Below are 27,484 nucleotides of genomic sequence, written 5' to 3' on the forward strand. Positions count from 1 at the left end.
CCAGCACCACTTACTCTCCAGCAGGGGGCAATATTACCCCGGGATGAAGAATAGGCTGATACTTTAACTCGAATTTACTCACAGAAGAAAAAGTGAAATTAAAAACATATTTTTTAAACTTCAAACCACGTTAAGGAACCACGTTATTGTTTCTTTTTAAGATGACCATGTAGCTACATATGATATTTCCCAGATTTGAAATAATGCAGTTAACTGTTAACAACTTTTTGTCCACCTGATGCTGCAGAGTGTCAAAGTAATCAAATCTTTTTAAAAAGGACAAAGTCAACACATCTCATTCTCACAACAGATGAACTTTGTTAATGGCACATCCCCTACATTTGACACACTCACACTGTTTTACAACACAACCTACATGGTTTCATTCCCCTTACACAGGATGAGTGGATTGTTGTCACTGCATAATGTATTTTCACCTCGGTAACTGTTGTGAAGGTGTCTTTTCACAAAGCGATAATGCAAAAGATAATCACCTGCAGATGAAGGAGAGGACACAGGCTGAAGGCATGGACATGTGAGTGGAAATTGGTTCAGTCTTTTATTATAATCTGTAGCTGGTTTGTAACTCAAGATCTTAGCTTATTACTTTTATTTATCACACATAAATATATATATATATATATATATATATATATATATATTAATAGATTTATCTATTAAGCAGCTGCAGTCAAGCTTATTCAGCATTGCAGAGCTTTTATGTGCATTTTAAATTATCCTTGACACCTCATTATTATTATTATTATTGTTATTATTATTATTATTATTATTATTATTATTATTGTTGTTATTATGTTTTATCAATCATTAATTTGTGTTAGTAGTATTTATTAGATTTTTTAACATCAAATAGATATAATTTTGATGTCAATTTAAAACAAAAGTGTCAATCTATTTTGTTTTAATTTCAATTAAAACAAATATAATAAATATGTTTAAATTAATAAATAAATTAATAATAAATTAAAACTAGTAAAAATCAGTTTATCAGCTAACTTGTTTTTATAGCTGATGTTATAATATGTGACATCAAATTCAGATTTCCTTCTTTTTTTTGGTGTGTTCTTTTCTCTTCTTCCTTTGTTCATCCCCTGAATCATGTGCATTTCATCCCAGCCAAGGGGTGTCTGTCAGCACTGGATTCTGTAGGGGTTGAAGACTCTATGTCTGTGTGTGTGTGTGTGTGTGTGTGTGTGTGTGTGTGTGTGTGTGTGTGTGTGTGTGTGTGTGTGTGTGTGTGTACAGCGTTTTTCTATCGTATGTGTGACTGTATGAGTGAAGGGTCGGGACAGCAGCTGGCCGAGGTTTTTTTCCTTTTTCCAGCACGCCTGCCTTTGGGAGCCCCCACTCCAGCTGTGATTGATACGCTACTGTCGCTGACCGTGCAGAGGCCAGAGCATGGGGACCCTCTGAGGCTGATGTTTATTTGTGGTCAGAAAGCTCCACGGTCAGGGGGCCTAGGTCATCAAACATCTTAATCCTCACAAACACTTCTCCCAGTCGGATTTTCTCCCTGGGTAGGACACATCAGGTTCTCTCTTTTCTGACCACTTGAATGCATTGAGGTGTGCTTCTGATCGTATCCACTGTTAATTTAAAACATGAAACATACCTGTGAAAGGTAGCATTATAAGCCCTGTATTCATTATGCAGATGTTCCCCTAAGTATAACGCCTATTTTGGAGAATTCTCTAGAGTTTTGCTTCGACAAAGCCAAATATAGCAGCAGACAGAGGAATCTAAACACTCAAGACTTATGTTTCTGCGGGGAGTGCCAGATAAGCTCACATCTCTTTGATCACAGTGAATACTGGGTTCACAAATGAAGAAGTTTTTTTCTATGTGACATTCTGGAGCAATTCAAGGAAATGATCAGTCAAAGTGCACTCAGCAGACAGAGCCTGGGTTCATACCTAGCCCCCCTCTCCGGGGCCGTGAAGGTAAAGCCACGGAGGTGTGACCTCACTGAGGGGGTAAACAAGCTCAGTTTTTTTTTTCTATCAGATGGGCTCCTTATTATTCTTCCCAAAAAAGCTGTTGCTTATATATTGTAATTTTTACACTTGATCGTGTTGGACCATTTGTTTGCTGAAAATAGGACCATTTGTACGTTGCCGGACGCCACTATGCTGTTCAGCGTCATTGGTCATTTTGTACCACAGGATAGTCTGCTACTACAAATCCCAGCGGGTACTGCGACTGATAGGACGGGGGCATCGCAGCTCTGATGAAAAGTGTGCGATACGATGTTACAATGTATTGCTGAAGCAAGACCATGAGCATGCAAGAGATTGGGAAATATGCTCAGATGGCGTGGGAAACACGTGCTCGCCCAACCAAGGGATCAGAGGGCGAAGCTAGGGTTTTACAGATACAGACGGAAAGGAACAGCCCTGCGTTGGAAGATCAGGAAATGCCTTCAACCAGAACCCATGTTAAGAACAGGTTCAGGGAACAACGTAGGTTTGGTCAGCTGGACCGGGGGGGTGGTACTGAATACCAACCGCAGTCAAACGTTGCCGGACCACTTCTGGTCGAACAGACAACCATCACGTGAGGCCTAAAGGTAAACCTGATGGTAAAGGATGGAACCGACACGCAGAAGGGATTCTGGGGAAAGAGATGGAGGATGCTTTACGCAAGATGGTGACAGAAGCGGTGCGTCAGGCCACCACACCACCACAACCCTTGAAACAGGAGGCCGACCCTCCAGTTAAACCAGACCCAAAATTCCTGTCAGCATGACTAGGCATGGACCCAGTCTCCACAACCATCAGAGTCTACCTGATTGGATGGGGAGACAAACCTGGGAAACTCCAAGAACCCCTTTGGACCTCTCCAGTAGAAACACAAAAAACCATCTTTCCAAGGTTCTCAGGTAAACTGAACCAAAATGAACATGCACGTCATCTATACTGTCTGATCATTATAGGAGGACGTTTCCAACTGAGTTTAAAACTGGATCAGAAATCAGCCTGATGTTCTCGGTCTTGTTTGAGGAGGTGAGTAGAGCCATGCTCTCCCTCAGTGAACCATTTCAGGCCGAAGCTTGTGATGTAAGCATCACTAGCCAAACCCAAGACCGATCATGCATCACTAGTTGGGTGGAGGTGGACATCACACTCAAAGACATGACTCTGGTGCACCCCATCTATATGTGCACATTAGACACAGAGCCTTTCCCTGGTTGCCAGGACCTTTTGGACAGGCTGTCCCCACTCATTGACTGCCACCATGACCAACTCGGTCCAGGTGGCCAAAACCACTGGGTGCAAGCAGCAAACCATCCTCGGTGACCAACCAGGTCACCAGCGTAGAGGAGCCCAAAGAACGTCTCAGGCCCTCATCGGTGCCAGACATGAGTACCTCTGGGACACAGCTGCACCCAGCCACCTAGAAAACTCCTCCCAGATTCAGTTTTATTCAATTCTTTGCTCTTTAAAGAACCCAGGTGTGAAAACTTACAACCCCAAAATGGTAGAAGATGTACACCTGGAAACCATGTTCATACCTGAACATGGTTCAGGTATGAACAAGGGGGCTAGCATTCTGGCTGGAAAAAACAGTAATCAGTAGAGAGCTGTATGACCGCTTGTGCCAAGAAGATCCCCTTTTAACTGAGGCACAATACAACCACACACTCCTCTTAGCAGACAGGCTCCGCCCTCTCCTTAAGACAGCCAGAGTGTGCACGTCCAGTTTGCAGATTGGCATAGAACAGCTCTCCCATGCTTTCAGCATCGTTACAACAGACCAAAGGGGGGTCACATTAGCCTATGCCCATTACTCTCCTGTAGGGGGCCATAGGAGCTGCGAAACCACACTCCACACCCTCCAACAAATGGCGTACGGGCCTCTGTCTCACAACACTCAGGTCTACATCCAAGGATGCTTAACCTGCTGCCAGTTTCAGCCATCCCAGCCAATCAGTCAACCTCTGCTTCAGCGAAGGGGAGTTACATTAATTTGGTTCCACCTTCAGACCAACTGGGTCGAACCAGCCCCAAAATTAGCAGGAGGTAACAAATTCCTCCTAACTGTGACAACTGTGACAGCTTTTTAAGTGGGTTGGATGTTTGTCAGTACCAAATGACCGTCATCCCAGTTGCTGCTCTTCATACAAACCAGTTTAAACCCTACAACAAACTCTCCTCCACAGGAACAGAATTCCGCTCCGTACAGGAGGAAGGAGAGACAAGTGCATAGGGTCAGCCGGATAGGTGCATGTTTAAAATAAACCCACACTAACATGCACTAATCACTAACCTGCATGCACAACAGACCCTCACAGAAGTGATTAAGAATGATGTAAGGGACACACACGTTGCCAGAGATTTCATGCAAAATCTTATTAAGAGAGTTTGGTCCATCTGTAGACAGTCCCACCGAGGCACAGATACCTACTGGCCTAATTCTGCTGAACATAGTAGAGAAATCCTAGGTCCACCACGGCAGACACCTTGCAACCTCCACAAACACACCTAGCTTATAGCCTAAGTTCTGCAGTTCAATTATTATTTTCTCCCTCTTTTCGCATCTAGATAATCTAGAGACAGGAGTTATATTAAACCCCATCATCATTTGGAAGAGCCAATGTGTTTAAGCCTAAACCTGTTCAAACGTTGGTCTTGTTAAGATAACACCGCATACAGGCAGGTTAAGCGTTTACAAGTCAGGATTGATTACCTCACGGTATCATACTGGTGTTTCATTTTGTCTCAGGACTACCAAAAGCTGATGACCAAAAGAATGTAATGATGATGTGAATGTATTGTTTTGCATTTTCTCATTGAACAACACAGAAAGGTATGAGTCAGAGTTTAGTCCTGCCCAGGCTAACCTCTATCCTGCCCAGGCATAGGCTTTTGAGGAACACAGAGACAGTTTGATGTTTGTTTTGCTTCGCCACGGATCACTGATTATTCAACTAAGGACAGAATGGTCCCAGTAGCTTCAAAGACTGCGATTCATTTCACCCTTTGAACCTAGGGGGGAATGTTGGACCACTTGTTTGCTGAATATTGGACCATTTGTACGTTGCTGGACACCACTATGCTGTTCAGCGTCATCGGCCATTTTGTACCCCGGGATAGTCTGCTACAAATCCAAGCAGGTACCGCGGCTGATTGGACGGGGGCGTCGCAGCTCTGATGTCACAGGGGGCTATATAACATACTCTGAGACCTTTCAGCTTTGCTTCCAAGTTGGATACCGGATCAGCATCTGGGGCGCAGCACTCTGGAGAAGAAATCCCACGTGGACTTTCATTCATTCTCCCCCGTTGGCCAACGAGAAGAAAAATTCATGAAAGAAGTTTCTGGAATAGGAAGGCCAGAAATGTCACTTTACTGATCGAAGACGTGAGTTTAACACGTAACAGAAGAAAAACCACCCGGAGGTTTCAAGGAGACGGAATGGCCTTCCTTGTTTTTGTTCCAGTCGACTGTTGACGGTCCGTCATATCGTTCCTTTTCGCCAAGGAGGCCAGAGGACCAAACTGAGCGCTCTCCTGAGTTATCCACGGATGCGTGGAAACTTTTCCCCCTCCTTTTCTCTCTCTGCTCAGAGGAGACAACAGCCAAGAAATCCCGTTTTATTTTATTTTCCTTTTTTAGAAATAGCTTGGGCAGGATAGAGTAGAATTTTAGGGCGATTTAGAATCGTCACTTATAGTCCAATGTGTTCAAAATTGTATGTGCATGCCACGTTTTTATTGAAATTTGATTGCTGTTGATTTTTGAGGTCGCCGAGCCTCGCTGGTGTGCTTTACTGTGTGAAAGTCTGAACGCAGGTAAACTGTAACAGTGGACTGCTAGAGCTCCATGGTGGAAACTCACCATCTCTTTGTCTGCATCCTGCGTGTTGCTTTTACTCGTTTGCCACCAAAAAGTTGTATTATTCTTTGTTCGCTGAGCTTCCAACTTTGGGGGAAGTTTTATGACTGCCTGTGCTCCCCTGAGCTACACTTTGGGGGCTGCGCTCCCAAAGCTTCCTCAACACCATATTCCTCTTGTATTTTACCATAACTGCCATAACTGCTGGTTTGATTTCATACTAATGCTGTTTTTATTTGTTTAGTTAGGTATTTTACCCTTTTATGTAGAACTTTGCATGTTTGATTTGGTGAAGATTATTGAATCGGAAGAGCGTGGTGTATTAGGGCTGTTGATTTAATAAATATTCACGTAGATAAAGAGAGAGCATTTGTGTTTATTTTGAGCAAGAGTGATTTGTTAGTCAAAATAAGGTCGAAGATCCTCCACCTGCGGTGAAACGGTTGATTAAACAGTAACGTCTAGTAATAGTTATCAATTATTACTGAGAATTTAACAATTGTAATCATCAAGGGCTTTGAGCCACAAATTACAACACCAGAGGACATCTCTGATTTTGATTAATAAATAAGGATGTTTGGTTAAGCAATTAATTTTTCTCAAATTATGATTTTAAATTATAGTTCTTGATAAATATTAATTAATGAATAATCATAATTCTTACAATCGCTTCAGACTCATAACAAACGATGCGTTATTAGACATTTTAGTGATTAACACCCACTGAACAATTTGTCATAAAAAACACAAACAACTGTACAAATCTTCCAGCTCTCGATCAGTCAACAAAACGTCGGACTTTACTACAATAGTTGCTGCTAGGATTAAGCACATGGAGCTATCTGACTTACAGCTACGTAACTGAACTGTTATCATTTTATTATCTGAACTCACTTTTGGAACACCTATGAAACACAAAGTCTTCTTTCAGTTAAGAGTTGTACAGTGTTTATTACGAAGGTTGTAGCAGCTGGCTCATGGGACTGGATTATCTAGAGAACTGCTTTTAATGATGGCCTCTGCTTCATTCACACGCAGCAGAAAGGGCAAGAAGTGGGTGGTGCTGACAAAGTGTTTGGTGAGGGCTCTTCAAACGGCTACTCCTGAATCTGGGGCCATAATTTAGTTGTGTTATGGTTAGTAAAGGAGTTCTCAGATGCTTTTCTTTTTAAAAGGTTACGGTTTTAATAACAGAGAACAGCACATAGAACATCACCACACTCAGTTGGTGAGGTTAAATATCCCAGATCCAAGTATCTAGGGTCTAAAGTCCAAAGTTCTATATGGCTTTAGAAATCAGATAAATTTGGCTGTTTGGAAATATTTCTACTGACTAACATGGTATGGAAGCTAGAATAGAATAGAATAGAATAGATACCTGAGCAGATAGCCAGACAACTAATCAGATGGATACACTTGTATTAATCCATAAAACAAATAGTTAAAAACTACAATGAGTGCTAAAGTATATGTATCATCATCAAAATCTTGATAAATAAAGGTTGTAGATATTCCAACTAATAATTAGCCTTGTATTGTATAGTCTTGACAGCAGCAGAGATAATTATTGCTTTTCATTTTAAATAAAAAACATTAAATCAGGTTTTCCATTTATTTTACACTGTAAATGACACATCTGTATTTTGTCTCACTTTCGGACATCTATCAGAACCTTTCCTGCTTAAAGTCATGTAAGATTACAAATACTAGTCGATGGTTTTATTTTTTTCCTGAAAATAAGAAGCCTGATGCATGGCTCGGAGCAGCCAGTATACCTGAAGTGCACCTATGTGATACTGTAACAAAAACCCTGTAGCTCTTTCAGATTCCTGTGTATTGTGTTTGTTTTTATCTGGACTGGCTTTCCTGTACCTGTGGTCCAACATGATGCTGCAGGTTGACTTTTAAAATAAATACTGTAAGAAATATATACAAGCTCTGAAGTTTAAAGGCATAGTTCAAATGACCCTTTCACTGTTAGTCCAATTTAAAAGTTATTTTCTCTTCCCTTCAAGTTTTACACGGACGAGAAATGAAAGCATATTTATTTTGTTGCTGAAAACTAAAGATAGATATTGCTGAGCGGGCTTTAGTGGCTTCCATTTTTATTGTTATCATCTAAATAGATTCAGTCCTTCAGAAGTAAGAGGTCAGTGTGATAGCTAAATAGATGGAAAGTGATTTTAGCAGCTTTATTGATTAAAATCCAACACCCCCCTTGGTATTCCTGAGTGTGACAGTGCTGCACGGTTCTAAAGTGTCCGAAACATGTCCGAAACATCTAGAATAATAAAACCAACACCTAGCACTTTAAACGGGGTGTGCCTATCTGAAGCAGGAGGGGGAGATTGATCTCCCATAATTCTTTATCGTGATGAGACAATGAAAAATGGCCCAAGCCGGCAAAATGTCAATATCAGGGCTGGAGATGCACCAAGAGTCCTAGGTTCTTATTTAATCTGGTTTCCTTTAAGATGATAGCTCTTGTTACATTTTCACTGGCTGTCTGTCAGCTTGACATCGCAATATTACCCCTCTCCTCACTTTTCTGCTCGGTTTCATTTATTTTAAAACACCATTTCACACACGGCTGACTTTAACAAGGCATTATACAGCTCTGAGGGAAGGACTGGGAGATAGAATTGTGACAGATACAACATTTTTCACAGTGGAAATACAGAATATTGTAAACAGAAGGGTGTATGAACGGGGCAGAGTTTGAAAAGGAAAGCCACTCGTGTGTTCATAGATGTCATTTAGTTCCCTCATCCCTGTGGAAATTATGTTTCCTCTCAAAACTCTATTCATTTAGGGCGTATGAGTTATAGTGGCAGCAATTATTTAGACTTTATTTATTTGAACATTATGATTAAGAGATTAATGATTGCTGAGCATTGCTTATGCCTCATTTAGCTACAATAAGTTCCTGGAAAGGCATGTTTATTCTAGTGGACAACATTAAAGAAAATGTTCTGTTTCTCTCACATTGTCTTAAAGCTGGGCAAAGGCTTAAGGTCCAAACCAAATTGGATGTATTCTGTTGTACAGTTCACCATTAAGGCAGTTGACCCTGCTGACATGTTGACTGCATCAATTCCCCACAGATGCAGCAGGACATGACACAACCTCTGTGGAATCCCCAGAAGAAACAGCTGCACCTTCATCTGAATGCTTTAGTGTTTTACCTCAGACTCCCCTTTATGCAACCCCTGTGCCATTTTACTGCAAGAGCAGGGACAGTGAAGACTTACTGCACCCTCTGCGATGCAACTGCGGCTGAAACATGCCACGGCTGACATATCAGCGATGTTTATTAAGAGACGAGTCTATCAGGTCTCATAAGCCAGTTCTCGTAGGCGGCAGATCTTTTGTTTCTTCCAGAGGGAGTCATCAATCTTGTGTGTCTGCGCTCTCCTGAGTGCCTGATGGGACATCACGGATTCTTCCCTCCCATTGCAATGGCTTCAGTGTTGGAAGTTAACAGACAGCCAGCATGCAAGCACACAGAGAAGACTCCAAGCTCTGCACAGTTTCTGTGAGAAAAACAAAAACACTGTTCTCTCTCAGTTCCATACATAACACAGTCTAAAACTCTCCAGTTCAGTATGGCCAGTCTGGTTATTTTTTTGTTTTTCAGCTAGTTTTTTTTTATGCAGTCCCTGATCCCTTGAAAAGAATTAAACAACCCTTTATAAAAGCCCTGAATCAGATGCTGCAAATCAGACAGTGATTTTAGCCAGCTTCTGCCCTATTTTCATATATTGCTTACACTGTGCACTAAAGGATGCCTGCTCCCCATTGTAAATTAGCAACAGAAAACTTATTAGGAGAACAAGACACACAACTACACATAACGTTCATGTGCCTTCATATGGTAATGAGATATGAATCGTGACTGAAAGAACGACATCCTTCCTGTGCTGCTCTGCGATGGACTGGTGACATGTCCATGGTCTACCACACCTCTCGCTTGTAGACTGCTCCCCACGAACCCATACGGAAGAAGCAGGTATAGAAAATGGTGCCGGATGGTGCCATTCTGTGTTGTTTTCAGGAACACAAATAGTACCTTCTCTGTGATAATCAGCCTGAAGAGCCGGATTTCTCAACAACTGCCATGATTTCAACATTCAACGTTTCATGTTTGAAACATTTGCTTCTCTGTACTGATGTCTTCCCTCCATAATATTTATTGTTTTATAAAACTATATAGACTATTTTTCCATTGCATAGTTTTAGTTAAACTGGCTTTTTGAGGCTTTTTAAAGGGTATTTTTCAATGAATAATAGCATGATACGTCATGTATCGTTGGTACTCTCTTGTTGTATTTAGTAAGTAAGTAACTAATGTTTTTTTATATTGTTATAAGTTATACTGAGGACAGAATGTAAATGAGTACAGGTAAAATAAAACTCTATAATTAAGGTAAATATCTGCAGATGGGATTTTATGGCATGGTCTTCCTGGGAGTAATGTGAAATTGATATACTTGGGATGTGGAGACTTGGATTGTTAGTGCCCTCTGTGCCAGCTAAGACCAAATGAAAGTAGATAACAGCATCGACTCACAGCCTTTTTCAGTGTCATAACTTGTATGTAAATCTTTGCAGCCGAGATTGTAGACCTTCATTAAGTGCGCTTTAGGAGATTTATGAAGTGATCTGTGCAGAAGTCGTCTGTAGATGCTTTCTGCTTTAAACCCAGACATGATGTATATACTGCACTTGGCTTTGGCTGGACTGCTGAATCTGAAATTGGTACTGTCCAGAGAGGACAAGTTATTCCCAGAGATAGTCCTAAGAATGAATATTCTGTGACTTTTTTGATATTTGATGAAATCCTACCACACATTTATGCTTTTTAGTATTTTTACTCTAACAATTGTTTAATCCAGCTCCTACAACATAGTCAACTTTGAATAGCTATGAACTATGTGACGGGAAGAGTCATATGCTGCTTTGGGTCTTATGTCAATTGATATTATGTGCAAGAATCCATATCTGCATCCCAAAAGTAATGACGTGGACTTTTAATACCAATCACTTGTTTAGAATGAAAACTGCAGCAATAAACTGAGAAGATTTGATATAAGGAAATAAACCCAAATGAAATACCTGCCCATGTAGTTTTCTATGTTCAGTGCTGCTGCAGACCAGAACAATGCCCAAACAGAGGGAAGGCAAGAACGTATGAATCAGTGGTTCCTCTTAAGGATCCTGTAGCTTATATCAACAAAGACCTGCTCTGAATGAGGCCCACAGCATTGTGTTTTCAGAAGTACATTCTCTACTTAAAGAGGTCCTCTGTTTCAAGTGAAGAATAAAAGGAAAACACGATCAAAGAGATGATTGTTTAGAACAAAGAGCTGTTTGCAAAGGTTGTCGTCAAAAGTTCATTTGACTGATGTGGACTCCTTTACTCAAAGGAGAACCTTTCCATGTGTTTTTTTTTTTTGAACCATTTATGATTTTATTTAATGTTTATTACCTTACTGTGTGTTCTTTTTCCTTACGCAAAATTTATGCGGTGTGGAGCTATTCACATGCATTCATGGCTGTCAGGTGGTGTATTTTGCTAATTGAAAGATAAAAATCAGTGAGGAAATGGCCCTCCCGGCGCTGACCCTTCCACCACCCCGACTCTATCTGTCAAGTTGTCCTCCCTCTGACTTTTCACCCTCTGATCCCCATCTCCTGCTTAGGAGTAAGAGAAAACAGACCAGCACTCCCAAAACTCATTGCAAGCCATAGCCAGGCAAAAGCATCTACATTTAGATTTCTTTTTCCTGATTTGTTTCTTATTTATACATTTTCCATAAGTTTCTATTAGAAAGTACTTGTTACTTTGGCTAATAGATGGTTAAAAATACTGAAGAAAGAAATGTGTAACTTGGTGTTGCTACATTAGGAGCATGGTTTATCACTAATTTTCATAACATCAAGTGAGCCTATAAATGGTAAAACTGCAATCTGTTCCTTCACGTTACTATCTCGATTGACATTTAATATTTGAATGATGCGATTTAGGCCTGTCTTTACAAAATTCCACATGGTGGAAACCACTTGACGGTTGGCTTGGCAGCCAGAGCTCGGATCTGGGAATTTTGTAACAGGAAAATCGAGCTTATTCTTGGTCCAATTTGGAAAGCCAAGGGGACTTGTTAATTGATGTGGTGCTTACTGGCTCTGCATCAAGTCACACCCTTGTCAGTTTCCATTTTGTCCCCTGCTACTTCCATTTAGTACCTGTACACAAACCCTGTCATCCCCATTTACTCAACTTTTATGTCAAATATTATTTTATTTTTTGCAGTTAAGTGTTTTTGAGAAATTAAACATGTTCAAATGTCACATAATTAAATTTGGTCATACACAACTTTTACTTATCACCCCCTTTTTCAATTGGTTGTTCTGATCCGGTGAGTCTTATAAGAGTTCCTACTACTGACCAAACCAAAATAAGTTACATTTCTCTGGTAGGTATTATTAATTGGAGCCACCTAACCTCATTTCTTTGCAGTAGACTATGATTATACTATAGAGTGATGTTCCAAATAATCCCCACAGTGGGAACAAAAGGAGACACGGTCAGTAAGAAACAACTCGTGGCAGATGGCCTATTTTCAATCTCAACACAAAGTCTGGTACAAAAGGACCAAAACTGCAAATGTACAAAAAGGCAACAGAGTTAAAAAGACCACAACCTGTGTTAAGAATGAGCAGCATCACAAGCTACTTCTCTCAATTTTCTGCATTCAAACACTAAAGGAACAAGTTCTGGTTTAATGAAATACAAGCTGTCAGAAGCCATCAGGAATAATTTCTACCTGCAACTTTCACCATGTTTTATATGTTTTGCAGCCAGATTGGATGCTGAACTTTGAATTGTAATAATACAATAAGGATAAAAATAGGAATAATAACTGGATGAACACTGAATTTTGCCAACACAGACAGGACAAACAACCATGCACACATTCATTCACACCTAAGGGCAATTTAGAGAGACCAATTGAGCTAACAGGCATGTCTTTGGACTGTGGGAGGAAGCCGGAGTACCCGGTGAGAACCCACGCATGCACAGGGGGAACATGCAATCTCCATGCAGAAAGACCCCTGGCCGGGAGTCGAACCCTTAACACTATATTAGAGGTAAAATTGCTTGTTGTTTGAAATATGAAAAAATTTAAAACTAGATAATTTAAACGGCTCTTTTGAAAGGCTCTTTAAAGTGAACAGATCCTGAAGATTTGGTTACCTTCAAAGAGCCATAAGTCCCATCACTAATTAAAACCAACTCAACCATGGAAAAATTGGATGACAGCGCACACTGAGGTGGTCAGTTAGAGATCACAAGATAACTTTCTGAAGAGTCAATGGCTTCATACCTCCAAACTTCATGTAGTCTTGATATTAGGTCATGAACAGTGCCAAGAGAGGTTTATGGAAGGGTTTTCCATGTCCAGTGTTACCAAGTACACAGCATAATCACCAAGTGGTAAGTTAAAACATTGGATGCAGTTGTGTAAGGTACACTGCCAATGGACTCTAGAGCAGTGAAGATGTGTTATCTGGAGTGACAAATCAAACGTTTCGTTCTGATATTCCCATGGATAAGTTTGGGTATGGCAGTTGCCATGAGAACGTCATTTTTCTGACTGGGTTTTCTGAGGTTGGACTCGACCCCTTAGTTCCAGTGAATGAGCCTTACTGCTGCAACATGCAAAGACAATGTGGGAACAGTATGGTGATGCTACCTTCTGGTTCCAACATGACTGTGCACCAGTTCATAAAGCAAGCCATATAAAGACATAAATGGGCTTGTCAGGTACAGAAGAACTTGACTTCTTTGTGCAGGGTCCTGATCTCACCCTAATAGAGGTCACAAAGTCAGACTTTTGCGATTAATTAGCGTGGGAACTGCAAACTAGACGTTGTTGTCAAACATCAGTGCCTGACCTAACAAATGTGTCAGTGGAAGAATGTTAAGCAAATTCCCATAAACACCTTCTAAACCATGTAGAAAATAACTGAAGCTGTTGTAGCTGCAAATGGTGCAATAACACCATATTAAGATCTTCAGATTAAGAATGATATGTAACGGACGTTCATGTTACGCTGAGGTTTGGTAGAACCATCATGCAGATCAGAGCATAGGAGTCGCATGGTGAGTTATATTAATAAAACTGGTGACTTACAGGTAATGACAGGACATGAAACACATGCAACAATACAGACATGGAGCAGGTAGTAAACAGAAGGATCCAGTGGTGAGAAATGAAAACCAGAGAGTATAAATATGGCAGCAGGGTGGAGATTAGACCAATGAAAGAGCTAATCAGAAGGAAAGTGGAGCAGCTGGTGGCAGGAAAATGCAAAGCAACTGAAGGGAGGGATGCTAATAAACACAGATGAGCAGGAACACAGAGAAGTCCAGTGAAGTAACATAAATATCTAAACACAAGAAAGAAACATAAACCTAATCTAATAAACATTTAAATGCTTTGAACCTGATGACATGGTCACATCCCAAATTAAAATCCTTCAACTCATGATTGTAATTCTGCAACTGCTTACTCCTTAGTTGGGCACACAGAAGGTACTAGGGGGAATCAATCATTTTTCCTTACCAACTTTCCTCTAACCAGTTTACAAACTAATGTGCCTAACTATGTTTTTCTCAACTGTGGTTAATATGAAATATGGACAAGATAATGCTACATTTACAAATCCCAGAAATATGGGACAAACCCCACTTCATATAATAAATAAAAAATAAGACTCAATTTATTTGTTAAATCTAGGATGGCTTTGTATTTGAAGGGGTGTGTGCCAACCATTCTTAACATGGGCATGGCCTGCTCTATTTAGCAAGTAACTTGTTTGACTTTCCCTTACTAAACATCATACTTTCAATCCCATCGTGACTATCTAATTAATTAAGCCTAGCGTAGAATGCATTTGAAAAGATTGAGGGAATAAACTCATTGCTGACAGAATATTGGTGGGAAACGCTCAGTTTAAAAACTTCAATTCCTGGGGCTGTTTTTCATACAGAACATTTAGGTAACATCTGATTTGATCAGATTTCCTCATGTGTTGCCCTCTCCACATCTTCAGGTATTTTGATATCTTAGAATCAGTTCCAGATTAAATGTACTGTGATAAAATGTTGCAGGGGAAAAGTAAGTATTGGTACCAGGGCTGATTGCTTTCCCCTGCCTGTGTGTCAGATAGTGATCAGCAAGAAACCCCTCAGTGTGCTTTATTCAGTCTACACCTGCTGTCTGTGTGCCCTTCTGTAGCTTTTTCAATCTGCAGGCCTGCCAGGGCACAAGAAAGTGAAGCAGAACTCAATGGATGACTCAAAGGCTGAATGAGACCTCTTGTTTTTAAATGCCTGTCTGACAGGACAATCACAAAGAAGCCAATCTTTGTTCTGCTGAGGTTAGTGTATTAGAGGCACATATATTATAGGGAGATCAGGTGAGAGCAAGTTTAGATGAACCTATCATAACATTCAACAGGCATGCCCTGCATCACAGGGCATTAAAGCAACACAGGAATCAGAAACATAAACTCACACGTCCTCCTAATGCAAATTCAATATCAGCCTTTTGGACAGAATTTGTGGATGCCTGTGCACGGATGGAACACCCCACAAGATCCAAAGAAGACGAACAAGATAGTCTATATTTACACCGGTGCAAACAAAGAGTGTGAAACTGCACCGCCGTGTAATCAATCACGATTCACCTCAATTAAGGCTACAGTACAAAGCAGTTTCATGTGTGCAAGCAATCTCCTTCTCTTTTCAAAATGAAAAGAGAAGGAAAAAGAAGTAGAACATAACAGCAAGATCTTTCCCTGGTTCTGCACGCCTTATTTAAATGGGTGGCTCATTAGCAGGTTCTTGCAAAGCTTAATGACATGCTGAGGAGGTAAACAAAAACTATTAGAAAATATGTAAGACTCTCCCAACTTGCACAACCATGGTTTAGGCACTATCTTGTTTACCAGATGTTTGGAATAATAAACAAAAATGCAAAAAAACTATTCAGAAACTGAAAATTCCCATCTTCTTCAGACAGGTTATTGCACCATACCTAAGAGCTAACACATCTCACTAGAAACAACACTCTTCAGTGTGGAGGTTGTTGCTGCAGGAAAAAGAATCAAAATAAGCTGTTTTTCACAGAGGTCAGCAGAGTACAAATGGTATAGGAAACCGTTTAAAAGAAAGCTGTTTTCTAAGGAGACCTGCCTGCCACAGCTCTTACTTTCAACTCTGTCTGTCATGGAAGGTCCTGGTCATTTTCTTTGTGACCATTTCATACCTTTGTGGCTTTGGTCATTTTACAACTGCCTTGACAATAAATGATTGTTCTATAATATTATCATAGTCTGACTAAAGGAAATGAGGTTATGTGGTTCCAAGAAACATCTAACAGCAGCAGGTCACTCAGCTAATATGGTTTGATCAGGATGAGAATCGATAGAAAAAAACATTTATTTAAACATACAATTACATTAAATACAAAATTCAAAATAGTGTGTTTACAGGTACAAAATGGAAGCGGGACCAGATGAAAAAGTAAAGCATCGGTATAGCACGTTAATCCAAATTGTTAAAGGAATAAATTGACCCGGAGCGTTCATATGCTGGCTTTGTAAACTTCAATGTTTGGGCAAAAATCTAAATTCATCTGGGAACACACAAATACAGCTGTCTACAGTTAACAATCCTAACAGCACTAATACTTTTAATAGCTTTCATAAAATGTTTTTTAAAAAGTTTTAAAAAGTTTAAAACAAATGCCTTTGTTTTACAGGGGGGTGCTTGAGATAAAAGTGAAACTATCTATAAAAAGAATTTAAAGAGATTCATAACTGGACCCAAAGCAGTAAATCCACCAAGGACTGGCTAAAAAATAAAAGGAGTTCTGGGCCAAGGAAACCCTGAAACATCTCACTGCAGAAAGTGAATTGGGGGACCAATTTCTCTCAGACTGATGACAGGGACTGGTAGATGCCTACAAGAAACATCTCCCCTGATACTGATACTGTTATTACAGATAAACGGGGTAGACAAGCTGTTAGGAGCAGGGTTTTTGTCAGCTAATATATATATATATATATATATATATATGAGGACATTCCTTAAAGAACAGAATACATAATCGCGTGTTCTAGTTTTTTCATACAAATGTATACTTTTGTGTAGAAAATTCCTAAAACTACTATCTAAATATATACTAAATTAAATGCTGTTAGGCTAGTGCAACTCACAGTCATCTGCTTGCAGCTGCATCGAGCTGCTCTAAGAGGAAATATTAGGCGGAATCATCTCAGGCGTGATGTGCCTATTAGATTATTCCACAGACCAAACAACATGGCAGGGAGAGGAGGCGGTGCAGAGGGTGGCAGCCTGTTAGCAAAGCCTCTCTGAGCACTGGCAATCAGGTGGTATTAGTCTCTACCAGTTAGAAGCTTCAGCGAGGCAGACGCAGCTCAGTGTTAGCTGTGCATGTGTACATACTCTCATCCTCTAAACCAGACACAATAACGAAAAAGCAGATACCTTATCATGCTCAGCTGTCAGGCTGGAGGCCAAGCCGTGGAGATTAAGTGTGGGATATGTGCAACATTGTGATACATCTGGTTGAGAATTAGGTTGTGAGCTAGTGTGTGAAAGTGACAGAGCGGCTTAGACGGAACTTCTCGAGTTCTGCTTGCAGAAGACTTCCAGCTGTAATAAGTGCGCTTTGTTAGAAAAATGTTCCAGCATGATTTTGTTTCCTTCATCCCACTGAGACAGTCTTGGTGTTTCTTGATTGACGCCAGAGATCCACCCACTCGCTGTTGCTAATGAGAAAAGCCCTGAGGACACAGAAATTCAGCAGACATTACTCCCTGACCTTTGCGAGGTTTGCTTGGGATGCAGTGGAAATGCATTCATGCAGCCGTGATGTTGGCTGCACGTTAGGCTCCTTGGGGCTCCGCTTTGGGACAAGGAGTTAACACTAGGGAGCCTCGTTATTTGCGCAACATCAAAACGAATCAAGCTCTGTCCGCCACCCCTCATCTCAGGCCCCCAATACGGGCTGCGGGTGAGAGTGTGGAGGTAATGAGACCATGGCGCTCTGCAGCACCCACCGCCACCTCCGCAGCGCAACACTAACTACTGGTGCCCCAGGGGTGTCCGTGAGTTAGGGAGTGAGAAAAAGAAACAGTAAAATGGTTGGAAAGACAAGTGTGAGAGAATGAGAGACCAGGCAGTCTACCTAACCAGCTGAAGTGGAAGTTAATCCTCATGAAGTGTGTATACTTGTGACTCATGCAACGCCAGAGGTTTTCAGAGGTCTTCAAGGAGCTGTGCCAAGTTGTGTGGAAGTTTCTCTTATTGCCAACAGGCGCTGAGCGCTCAAAGCTGCTCACACTCACAGAAACCATGATAGAATCTTTTTTAATGTTTAATCTGTGTGCCTACATGCTTACTAAGTTCACTTTAGCTTTAAAAAAGCGGCATAGTAAATTGAGCAAAGCATGCCTAGTAAAGACAATATATGCTGATTTGAAAAGGCACGTTTGATTACTGCAAATAGCTTCTTTCAGTTTTACCCAAGAAACCTCAAGATAACCTGGAAGCCAGCCAAAATGCAACAACTTGTGTGTCTATGAAGCTTGAACATGCTCTGTATGATTTATGTGCAGAACCTTTCATATCTTTGCTGGTAAAGGTTTCTATGTGTTCTAAGTGAGACTGTAACAGGGTGCATTCATCCTAACCTATCGCAGTCCAGATATCACAGCCTGTTGTGCGTAAATTAAATGTAAAAAACATTAAAGGGAAAGTTCGGAATTATTAATGAGAATAAATTTAGCATAGAGACTATAAGCATTGTCATGTTTGCACTGGAAAGTTCTTTACAGAGAAACTGGTGAAGTTCTAGTGTTAACTGGAAGAACAATAGAGGTTGGAGGCTGTGCACCACCAATGTTCTTCCTGTATGAAACACGTTCTGAGAATGGAACATAATGGTTTCCAGTCAGTAACTGTCTGATACAAAAGGTTTAGCAACAACTGTGCATATTTTATGAATAATGCCATTTTCTAAATTGTTACACTGCCTTGCCTATTAGTTAGTCACTCTGATATGACACAATATGCTATAACTATGGCGTACCTGTTTTAAAGAGGAAGGTCACTGCTGCTGTACCACCTCTAACCTCCATTTCTCATATAAATAATCTTCTGCATCCGTGTCAATAAGAATATAAAGGTTTGAACAGAAAAGTTTAAATAAACCATTCTGTTTAATTTTGAGTTGTTTTTAAATGGTAGAAATCTGCCTAATTCTTGGACCTTGGATTGGCTTCTGCCTCCAAGTCTAACTATTCTCTATTTATACTAAATAAAGTTGCTTTGACAGCTTAGTGCAGGTAAGTTATTACCTGATAATAACCTGTCAACATAACCTCAGTTCAAAAACAGTAAAGCATCACAATAAATTAGTAGCAGTATTTACAATTTAAATCCCCAAACAAAGCATTGCTAGAATGGCTGGTGATGATGACAGGCAGAAGCTGGAAGATTTGCCTGCTTATCTGTTAAAAGAGGTTTGAGGTTTACTATGATCTGTGAGCAGTGGAATAAGCAGTGGTTGTTTGGAAAGCCATATGTTTGTATATTGATATGCTTTTCAAAGCCTGGCAAGGTCTACCAATCTCTGTGTAATCGGCTACCAGATGCTCCATAAATGCCACCTGGTTTTCAAATAGTGTCACATCAGGAGAGTGATGAGTGTTTAACATATTTATTTTGGATTTTCACCCTGGGAAAAATTAAGTTCTGTTCAGTTTTTGCCTTTTATTTTGCTGGACATTAATACTTCACTAATAAATGAAATAATCGATCTCTAAAATCTATTTTTCTCAATGATTATGAATCAGGATCTTAAAAGCGCCACATTTGGGAACTGTAATCCTGAATAAAATTCTATTTAAATTTATAAAATGCCCCATTTCTCTAATGGCCAAAGAAACTCAATTCAGAATATTATATCAAATATATCCTGTTGTGGATTTTTTTAAGAAACGTTTCCAATTTGAAATAAATTCATGTAAATTCTGTAGAACGACCGAGAAAATAATTGATCACCTGTTTTTCTCAGGCATGTCTAGTGTGATGTACACGATTGGATTGCATTTAAACTTGATAATATTTAACATTTTTGAATTGACACATATTCTACTTTATATTGACCAGTTAGACATTTCAGATTTATTTAATATGATCCCATTGATGGGAAAATATCATGTTCATTGTGTTGGGACCCACAGCCATGGTTACAACAGGAAATGCGGAACGGACTTTTCTGGAACTTTCAAAATAAATGGCATTAACCTACTTTCGGCACAACTTGGGAATTGGGGGTAACAGCAAACTTCCCATGATGCCACTGTCCATGTAAAACCCCCACTTGTCCCACAAGTCACTGTCTTCTACGCAGGCCACCCAGGGGCCTGGACAGAGATACCCAGCGCGCTAATGTCTCTTTGTTGGCAAAAAGACATAACTCTTCAACTGGATCCAAGGGTGTCATACAATCATCGATCATATGCACTGAGTTAAGTACAAATCAGAATCAGAATCAGAATCAGAAAAGCTTTATTGCCAAGTACGTTTTTGGACATACAAGGAATTTGTTTTGGCGTAGTCGGTGCAATACAGTACAAATTAAACAGTACAAACATATCTACAATATAATATAAATATAAGTGCACAGTTTTAAGTGAGTGAGAGTAAATATAGAGCAGTATAAGATGCAAGAGCAATACAACAGTGCAGGTGATCATTGTGCAAGTAAAGCAGTGCAAGTAAAGCAGGAGTCCAAGCTGAGCGTTAATGTAACGCATAGAGTTACAGGTTACAGGTGTCCTGTCAGCAAAAAAAGGGGGGGTGTGGGGGAAAGGGGGAATGTCAGGGTGGTTTCCGGGCTTTGTTAACCAGGCTGGTGGCAGATGGGAAAAAACTGTTCTTGTGGCGTGAGGTTTTGGTCCGGATGGACCGCAGCCTCCTGCCAGAGGGGAGAGTCTCAAAGAGTCTGTGACCGGGGTGGGAGGGATCAGCCAGAATCTTCCCTGCCCGCTTCAGGGTCCTGGAGGTGTACAGTTCCTGGAGCGACAGTAGACTGCAGCCAATCACCTTCTCAGCAGACCGAATGACACGCTGCAGCCTGCCCTTATCCTTGGCTGTAGCAGCGGCGTACCAGATGGTGATGGAGGAGGTGAGGATGGACTCAATGATGGCTGTGTAGAAGTGCACCATCATAGTCTTTGGCAGGTTGAATTTCTTCAGCTGCCGCAGGAAGAACATCCTCTGCTGGGCTTTCTTGATGAGGGAGCTGATGTTTGGCTCCCACTTGAGATCCTGGGAGATGATGGTTCCCAGGAAGCGGAAAGATTCCACAGTGTCAATTGTGGAGTCACAGAGGGTGATGGGGGCAGGTGGGGCTGGGTTCTGCCTGAAGTTCACAACCATCTCCACTGTCTTTAGAGCGTTGAGCTCAAGGCTGTTCTGGCTGCACCAGTCCAACAGATGGTCCACTTCCCATCTGTACGCGGACTCGTCACCATCAGAGATGAGTCCGATCAGGGTGGTGTCGTCCGCAAACTTCAGAAGCTTGACAGACTGGTGACTGGAGGTGCAGCTGTTGGTGTACAGGGAGAAGAGCAGAGGAGAGAGAACACAGCCTTGGGGGGAACCGGTGCTGATGGTCAGGGAGTCAGAGACGTGCTTCCCCAGCCTCACGCGCTGCTTCCTGTCAGACAGGAAGTCAGTGATCCACCTGCAGGTGGAGTCGGGCACACTCAGCTGGGAGAGCTTCTCCTGGAGCAGAGCTGGGACGATGGTGTTGAAGGCAGAGCTGAAATCCACAAACAGGATCCTGGCATAGGTTCCTGTGGAGTCCAGGTGCCGGAGGATGAAGTGAAGGACTGTCTGTGTATCCGGTAGATTAATTTATGAATGGGGTGATTAAGGCACAAGCGTTGCTTGACTTTCTCTCTGAGATGTACAGAAAGCAAACTGCGTTCCAGAGAATTCCCTGCAGGGACCTTGTCTCTACGACGCCAAGTGGAGCAGTTTCCCGATCTGGAGAAGGACCGCATCAACGTGCAGTTTTGGCCGGCCGACAGAACAGCCGCCACTCTCCGCAGCTAAGGAGGTTAGCTGTAGCTAACTGTTTGTTGACTGTGGACGTTTCTTCAAACTTAATCGTCGCCCGGACAACTCCTCCTCAGCACGATTCATGAGGTTAGGGTTTGGGCAGAGAGAAGTGATTTAGGATTCAATTAAATTCAATTCAGTTTTATTTATATAGCGCCAATTCACAACACATGTTGTCTCAAGGCACTTCACAACAGTCAGGTTCATACATTCCAATTAATCCTAACCATTGAACAGTGCAGTCAGATTCAGTTATTTATTCAAATTGGATAAAAAGTTTTTCTATCTAAGGAAACCCAGCAGATTGCATCCAGTCAGTAACTTGCAGCATTCACTCCTCCTGGATGAGCATGGAGGATGAAATGATCTAAATGTTTTTCATTTTCTGAAGTTTGGTTTTGTTTGTGAAACTCTGCTATCTTAGTGCTAGCAGGCTATTTGCAGCACACGTGCTCAGCTTTGTGTTCTGTGTGTGTGTGTTTTGAAAGTCAAGAAAAACTTTATTTAAAGGCTGATTTTAAACACAGAAGATTGATCATTACGTGCCATCTGCGCTTATGCATTTTAACCCCTTTTATTAACGGTATTTTAAAGGTGTGTGTTTGATTCTGGTGCTAAGCTGTAAGCTTCTTTTGTTAGCTTTAACTGCCAACAGCTAAGAACACGTGCTTGCATACGTAAGCCCATTTCTCCAGAAAGATTTGGTTCTTTTCCAAAATACATCCCTAAATATTTTTGCTATTTCCTTAATAATATTTCTTTAAATATTATTTTAATAAATAAAGGCAGCTAATGGGACACCATTGATAATTCATCCACAAGGTTGGTTTTATTCAGCAGATCATTCTTTAAAACATTATTTTATTAAAATAATATTTTATCTGATCTTGCATTGTGAATGGTTGTCTAAAGGTATGCTGATTATTGCCTAAGTTGGTTCCAAGACTAACTTAACTTCATTTCCAGATTCTTCAAGATAATCCTTGGTTCTCAAACATAAACATTGCATGGTAATGTTGCATCACTTTTTTGGTCATGGTTTTCAACCATCTTTAATCAACCTGTTTATATTGTACATAGCCTATTAGTCTTCGTTATTCTTTAATTCTGCTTGGTAGTTTAGTTGGATTGTTTTAGCATAGTAAAGAGTTTGTTGATTGAAATATGTTTGACTTTGAGTTGACTTATTTTTGTTAATAAATTCTTGTATTTTAAGAAATTGTGTGAATTCATTCCATGTGTGTGCAGAGTTTATGCTGTTCAATAATGTCAGAGCTTGGCTCACCCTTTTCGATTTTGTCCTAATACCACCGCCTTACTGGGCTGGTATTCACAGGACAACCCTTAACAGACCGAAATATTATTTGATAAAATATTCATATTAAATATTAAATAATATTTTCAGATTCATAGTCACAACAATTGCTGCAAGTGGAACGGAGACAAGCCTTTATTTAATTGGTCGTTGAATAATTTTAACAATTATTTCTTTTCAATAAAAACATAAAAAATCAACAAAACTGCATGGAAAATGATATGTCAAAATACTTGCTACTTTCATGTTTTTCGTTTTCCCCAGCCTTTTACTCTAGTTATGTTTCCCTATACTAGAGTTGTTTTGTTTTCTGTTAAAATTATATTGTTTTGTCAATAAAGAAAAAGAAACAAAAATACTTCATTAATTAAAACACATTCCTGTTTCATCTTTGAATATTTTTACTGCATTTAAAACTCTTGCATACTATTTGCAGTGGTTCTAAGAGACTGAAAGAGAAAAGGAAGCATGCTAAAACGTCCCAAAAAATTAACGGAAGGCAGCCTTTGACTATAAAAACAGACCGATTGTGGTAGATTGTCACAAGCAGAAGAGGCATAAACAATGCGGAGTGGATATTGGGGAGAGCCAGTGATCCTAAATATCTCTTGCAGCTGCAGAAGAGGAGGTGCACACCATATGTGCTGAACCCCAGCAGTCTTCTTTTTAATAACAGTCTTCTGTTATTAAAAGAATCTCTGGCAATGGTGGTAGTGGGAGGTAGTGGGAAACAGAATAAAGCAAAAGGAAGGACTCGATGGATATTATCAAGATTCTGATACACAGAATGATAATACACAACCTTTTCTTGAGTTATAGGCTCACCTGTTCTTCAGCTGGAAAGTTTGCAGCCTGTTGCTTTGATATGAGGATTCCTAACTGAACAATAGTTAGTATCAGAATCATCTTTACTGGCAAGTTTGCACAGACAAATGAGGAATTTGACTCCAGTATCTTTTTAAATGTACATATATACACAATTGACTTTACAATGGAAGATAATGTGAGATCAGTCCAGGTATGCATGGTGTTGTTCTGGAACTCTGACTGTCAAATGTTCATCAGAGAAAAGGCCTGGGGGAAGAAACTGTCTCTGTGGCAACTGGTTTTAGCAGACAGTGCTCTGTAGCACCAACCTGAAGGTAAAAGCTTAAACAGTTTGTGTGCAGGGTGTGTGGGATCTGCAGAGATTTTAGCTACCCTTTTCCTGACCTGTATAAGTGCTGGATGGAGGGAAGGTCAGCCCTGTTGAATCTCTCTGCAGCCCTGACTGTTCGTTGCAGTCTGGACCTGTCCTCTTTTGTGGATGAGCCAAACCACACTGAGATGGTCAAAGAACGAACAGACAGAATTATGGGAGTATAGAAGATGACCAGGAGCTATTGTGGAAGGTTGTACTTCTTGAGTTGCTGCAGGAGTGTGGAGACATTATCAAGTCCTGAGGCCTTCCTTGTTTTCAGGCGCTGAAAGAGCCTATTTACATCTTTCTCTAAGATCCTTAGTGCAGGCAGGGTATCTTAAGGTAGGGGTGGTGGTTGGTGTATGGCAATAATTTGTGTCTGAATAGGATGTGGAGGAGTTGGGTTGATGTGCGAACTGCTGCTTTTCATACCTGCAGCAGAAGGAAGCCTTTCAACTGATTTTCCAGGTGAGGATTGTAAGAATTTTTTTTTTTTAGCTTCTCACTCTAACTTTGATCTCCTTCGTCAGTTTGTTCCTGGCCTGCTTATACTGGGCCCGGTCCCCACTGCTGTGACCCTCTTCTTTATCCCTGTGCAGCTACCTCAGATGAGAAGTGAACCAAGGTTTATTGTTATTGTATGTGCAGAAGGTCTAGGTCTGCACACACATGTTGTCACAGAAACTGATGTATGATGTCACCACATCAGTAAGTTGGTTTAAATCAGTAGCTGAAGTTTTAAAAGCATTGCAGTTAAAGCTGGTCTGTAACATCTTTGACTCATCAGTCCACTTAGAGGTTCAATGCTGATTCTTCTGTTATTCAGATTACTTTGTTCTTTGATCCATTATCAATGAAAGATCAATAGTTGCTTCTTGTGTTTTTAATATAGAAAGTATTAATGACAGTGATGTGTAAAATCTATTTAAGCCTTAAAACACCCCATATCACATGCAGTTAATATACTATATCATGAACCTTTCTGGTTGGAGAATAATAAGCTATACCCCGGTATTTATTAAGGAGGGCAAAACGTGTTAAAACCATAGATACTCTCCAGCAGAATGTTCTGATCTCTCAGGCAAATGCAAAGATATCAAATCTATTTTGAAGGTCTAAATGGTATTAAGATGCCACTTGGGATTAACTAAAGGACATCAGGCTTTGAGCCTGACCTGAATATAACTGCTGATGAACACATGCTAAACTGTGGAACAATAATATGCACTCTTCAAAAGTTTATTCTTAGTCTATTGTTGGGATGTGATTTTCCTATCTGTATACAATGACAGTTGGGGGGTTTGTAGAAGCTGTAAAGCTTTTACCCTGCAATGTGTTTTTTTTTCATGAAACTCTTTTTTTGAATATTTTCAACTGAAATCCTCTCTACCTAAACTAGCTGTGTTACACTGACTCCGTCAAACCATCCGTCCATCCGTCCATCCATCCATCCATCCATCCATCCGTCCGTCCGTCCGTCCGTCAGTCCGTCCATCCATCCGTCCATCCATCCATCCATCCATCCATCCAGGTAGGTAGGAAGTCCTACTTTATCAAGCTTTTTGTTCTTTACATATCAGAATGTAGACAGACCTGTAATCAAAAGCTTCGCTTTTTTGTCTCAGCTCTTTCTTCACCACATCAAACCGGAGCATCATCCACATTAGTGCAGACAGCCTCAGTCCATCTATCATCTATCTCCAACCTGCTGCCACTCAAGACTGCTAGATGCTCAAACTACTCTGCATGAGGAAGAAACTAGCACCTCACCTAAAGGGAACCTCTGGGTTGGGGGGACCGCTCCAATGTAAATTAAAGGTCAACAGAACAACAGCATCTGCAAATATGATAATATGAAGTTCAAACATTAGAAACCCTCCTCTTTAGGACTACACCTAGAGATCCCTTCATGAACACAGCAAATAGTTTCAGGTACAAGGCATATCCTGGTTTGAGTCCAACCTGCACTGGGAAGATGCTTGGCTATCTGCCAAAAGTCAGAAAGGCAACAGAACCCATCTTTCTTTGGAGATAAAATGATTAGATATGAGATATTACTTAAGAGCCACCCGTGTACCCCATACTCCCACAGAACCACCCACAAATCACCTCAAGGGACATTGTTATAGGCCTTGTCTAAATCCAGAAAACCCATGTAGACTGGACAACCAAAAGCCATTGTGTTCTTCCAAAATCTGAGGGTCGACTATCAGTTGTAGCCTTCTTCCCTACACCCTACAGCAGGGGTCAGCAACATTTATAACCCTAAGAGCCATTTTTACCTTCAGTCCAGCTAATCAAAATTTGTTTAGAGCCACAAAAGCAACATGACTCTGAAACAAAATAGCTTATTTTTATAATACTTACTATAGGACATTTGTTTAGTAAAACCAAGGCACTGTGAGCATCTTCCAAAAACAATGGCTGAATTATTTATCTATTTAATTTAGAATTTATCAAGTTAAACCACTGTAGAAAGTTCAAGTTGGATAAACTTAATTCAATTATTTGTTACTGTTGGAGATGCATTCTCTTTTTAGAAAATGCTTTATATAAAAAAATATTCCTAATGTCATTAGTGTCATTCTTTGTGGAAATGTTAGGCATATTTTGCATGAAAACAGCTAGAAAAATCTGCATTAATCCAACATTTATATGCTTATTTTACATTTTAAAACAATGCTGAATTCTTTAGCATTTTTGGCTGAAGGTATTAAGAGCCAAATGCATCTCCAGAGGCGCCGGTTGCAGACCCCTGCCCCAGAGTAAAACTTTTAAGGGAGGGTAAGAAGTATGATTCCTCGTTAGAATAACTCTCTGGTACCCTTTGAAATCACAACCGCAGTCTGCAACTCCACTAGTGTTGCCTCATCCCTCCATGCATCACTGAAGTGGCATGTCAA

At 40.5% G+C, this 27,484-nt stretch overlaps 1 long non-coding RNA gene across 3 annotated transcripts; it reads left to right on the forward strand.

Moving 5' to 3' along the window:
- Positions 1-247: 247 nt before the first annotated feature.
- On the forward strand, positions 248-26,885 carry LOC124874412. Of its 3 annotated transcripts, XR_007039797.1 has the most exons (5): positions 248-535; positions 1,138-1,538; positions 4,181-4,241; positions 25,981-26,112; positions 26,207-26,885. It is a non-coding gene; the product is annotated as an uncharacterized LOC124874412 (long non-coding RNA). The 3 variants fall into 3 exon arrangements; XR_007039798.1 differs by lacking the exon at positions 4,181-4,241 and having other exon boundaries at positions 26,207-26,883; XR_007039799.1 differs by lacking the exons at positions 1,138-1,538; positions 4,181-4,241 and having other exon boundaries at positions 26,207-26,881.
- Positions 26,886-27,484: the final 599 nt, after the last annotated feature.

This window comes from Girardinichthys multiradiatus, chromosome 9 (genome assembly GCF_021462225.1).
Source record: "Girardinichthys multiradiatus isolate DD_20200921_A chromosome 9, DD_fGirMul_XY1, whole genome shotgun sequence".
Taxonomy (NCBI): domain Eukaryota; kingdom Metazoa; phylum Chordata; class Actinopteri; order Cyprinodontiformes; family Goodeidae; genus Girardinichthys; species Girardinichthys multiradiatus.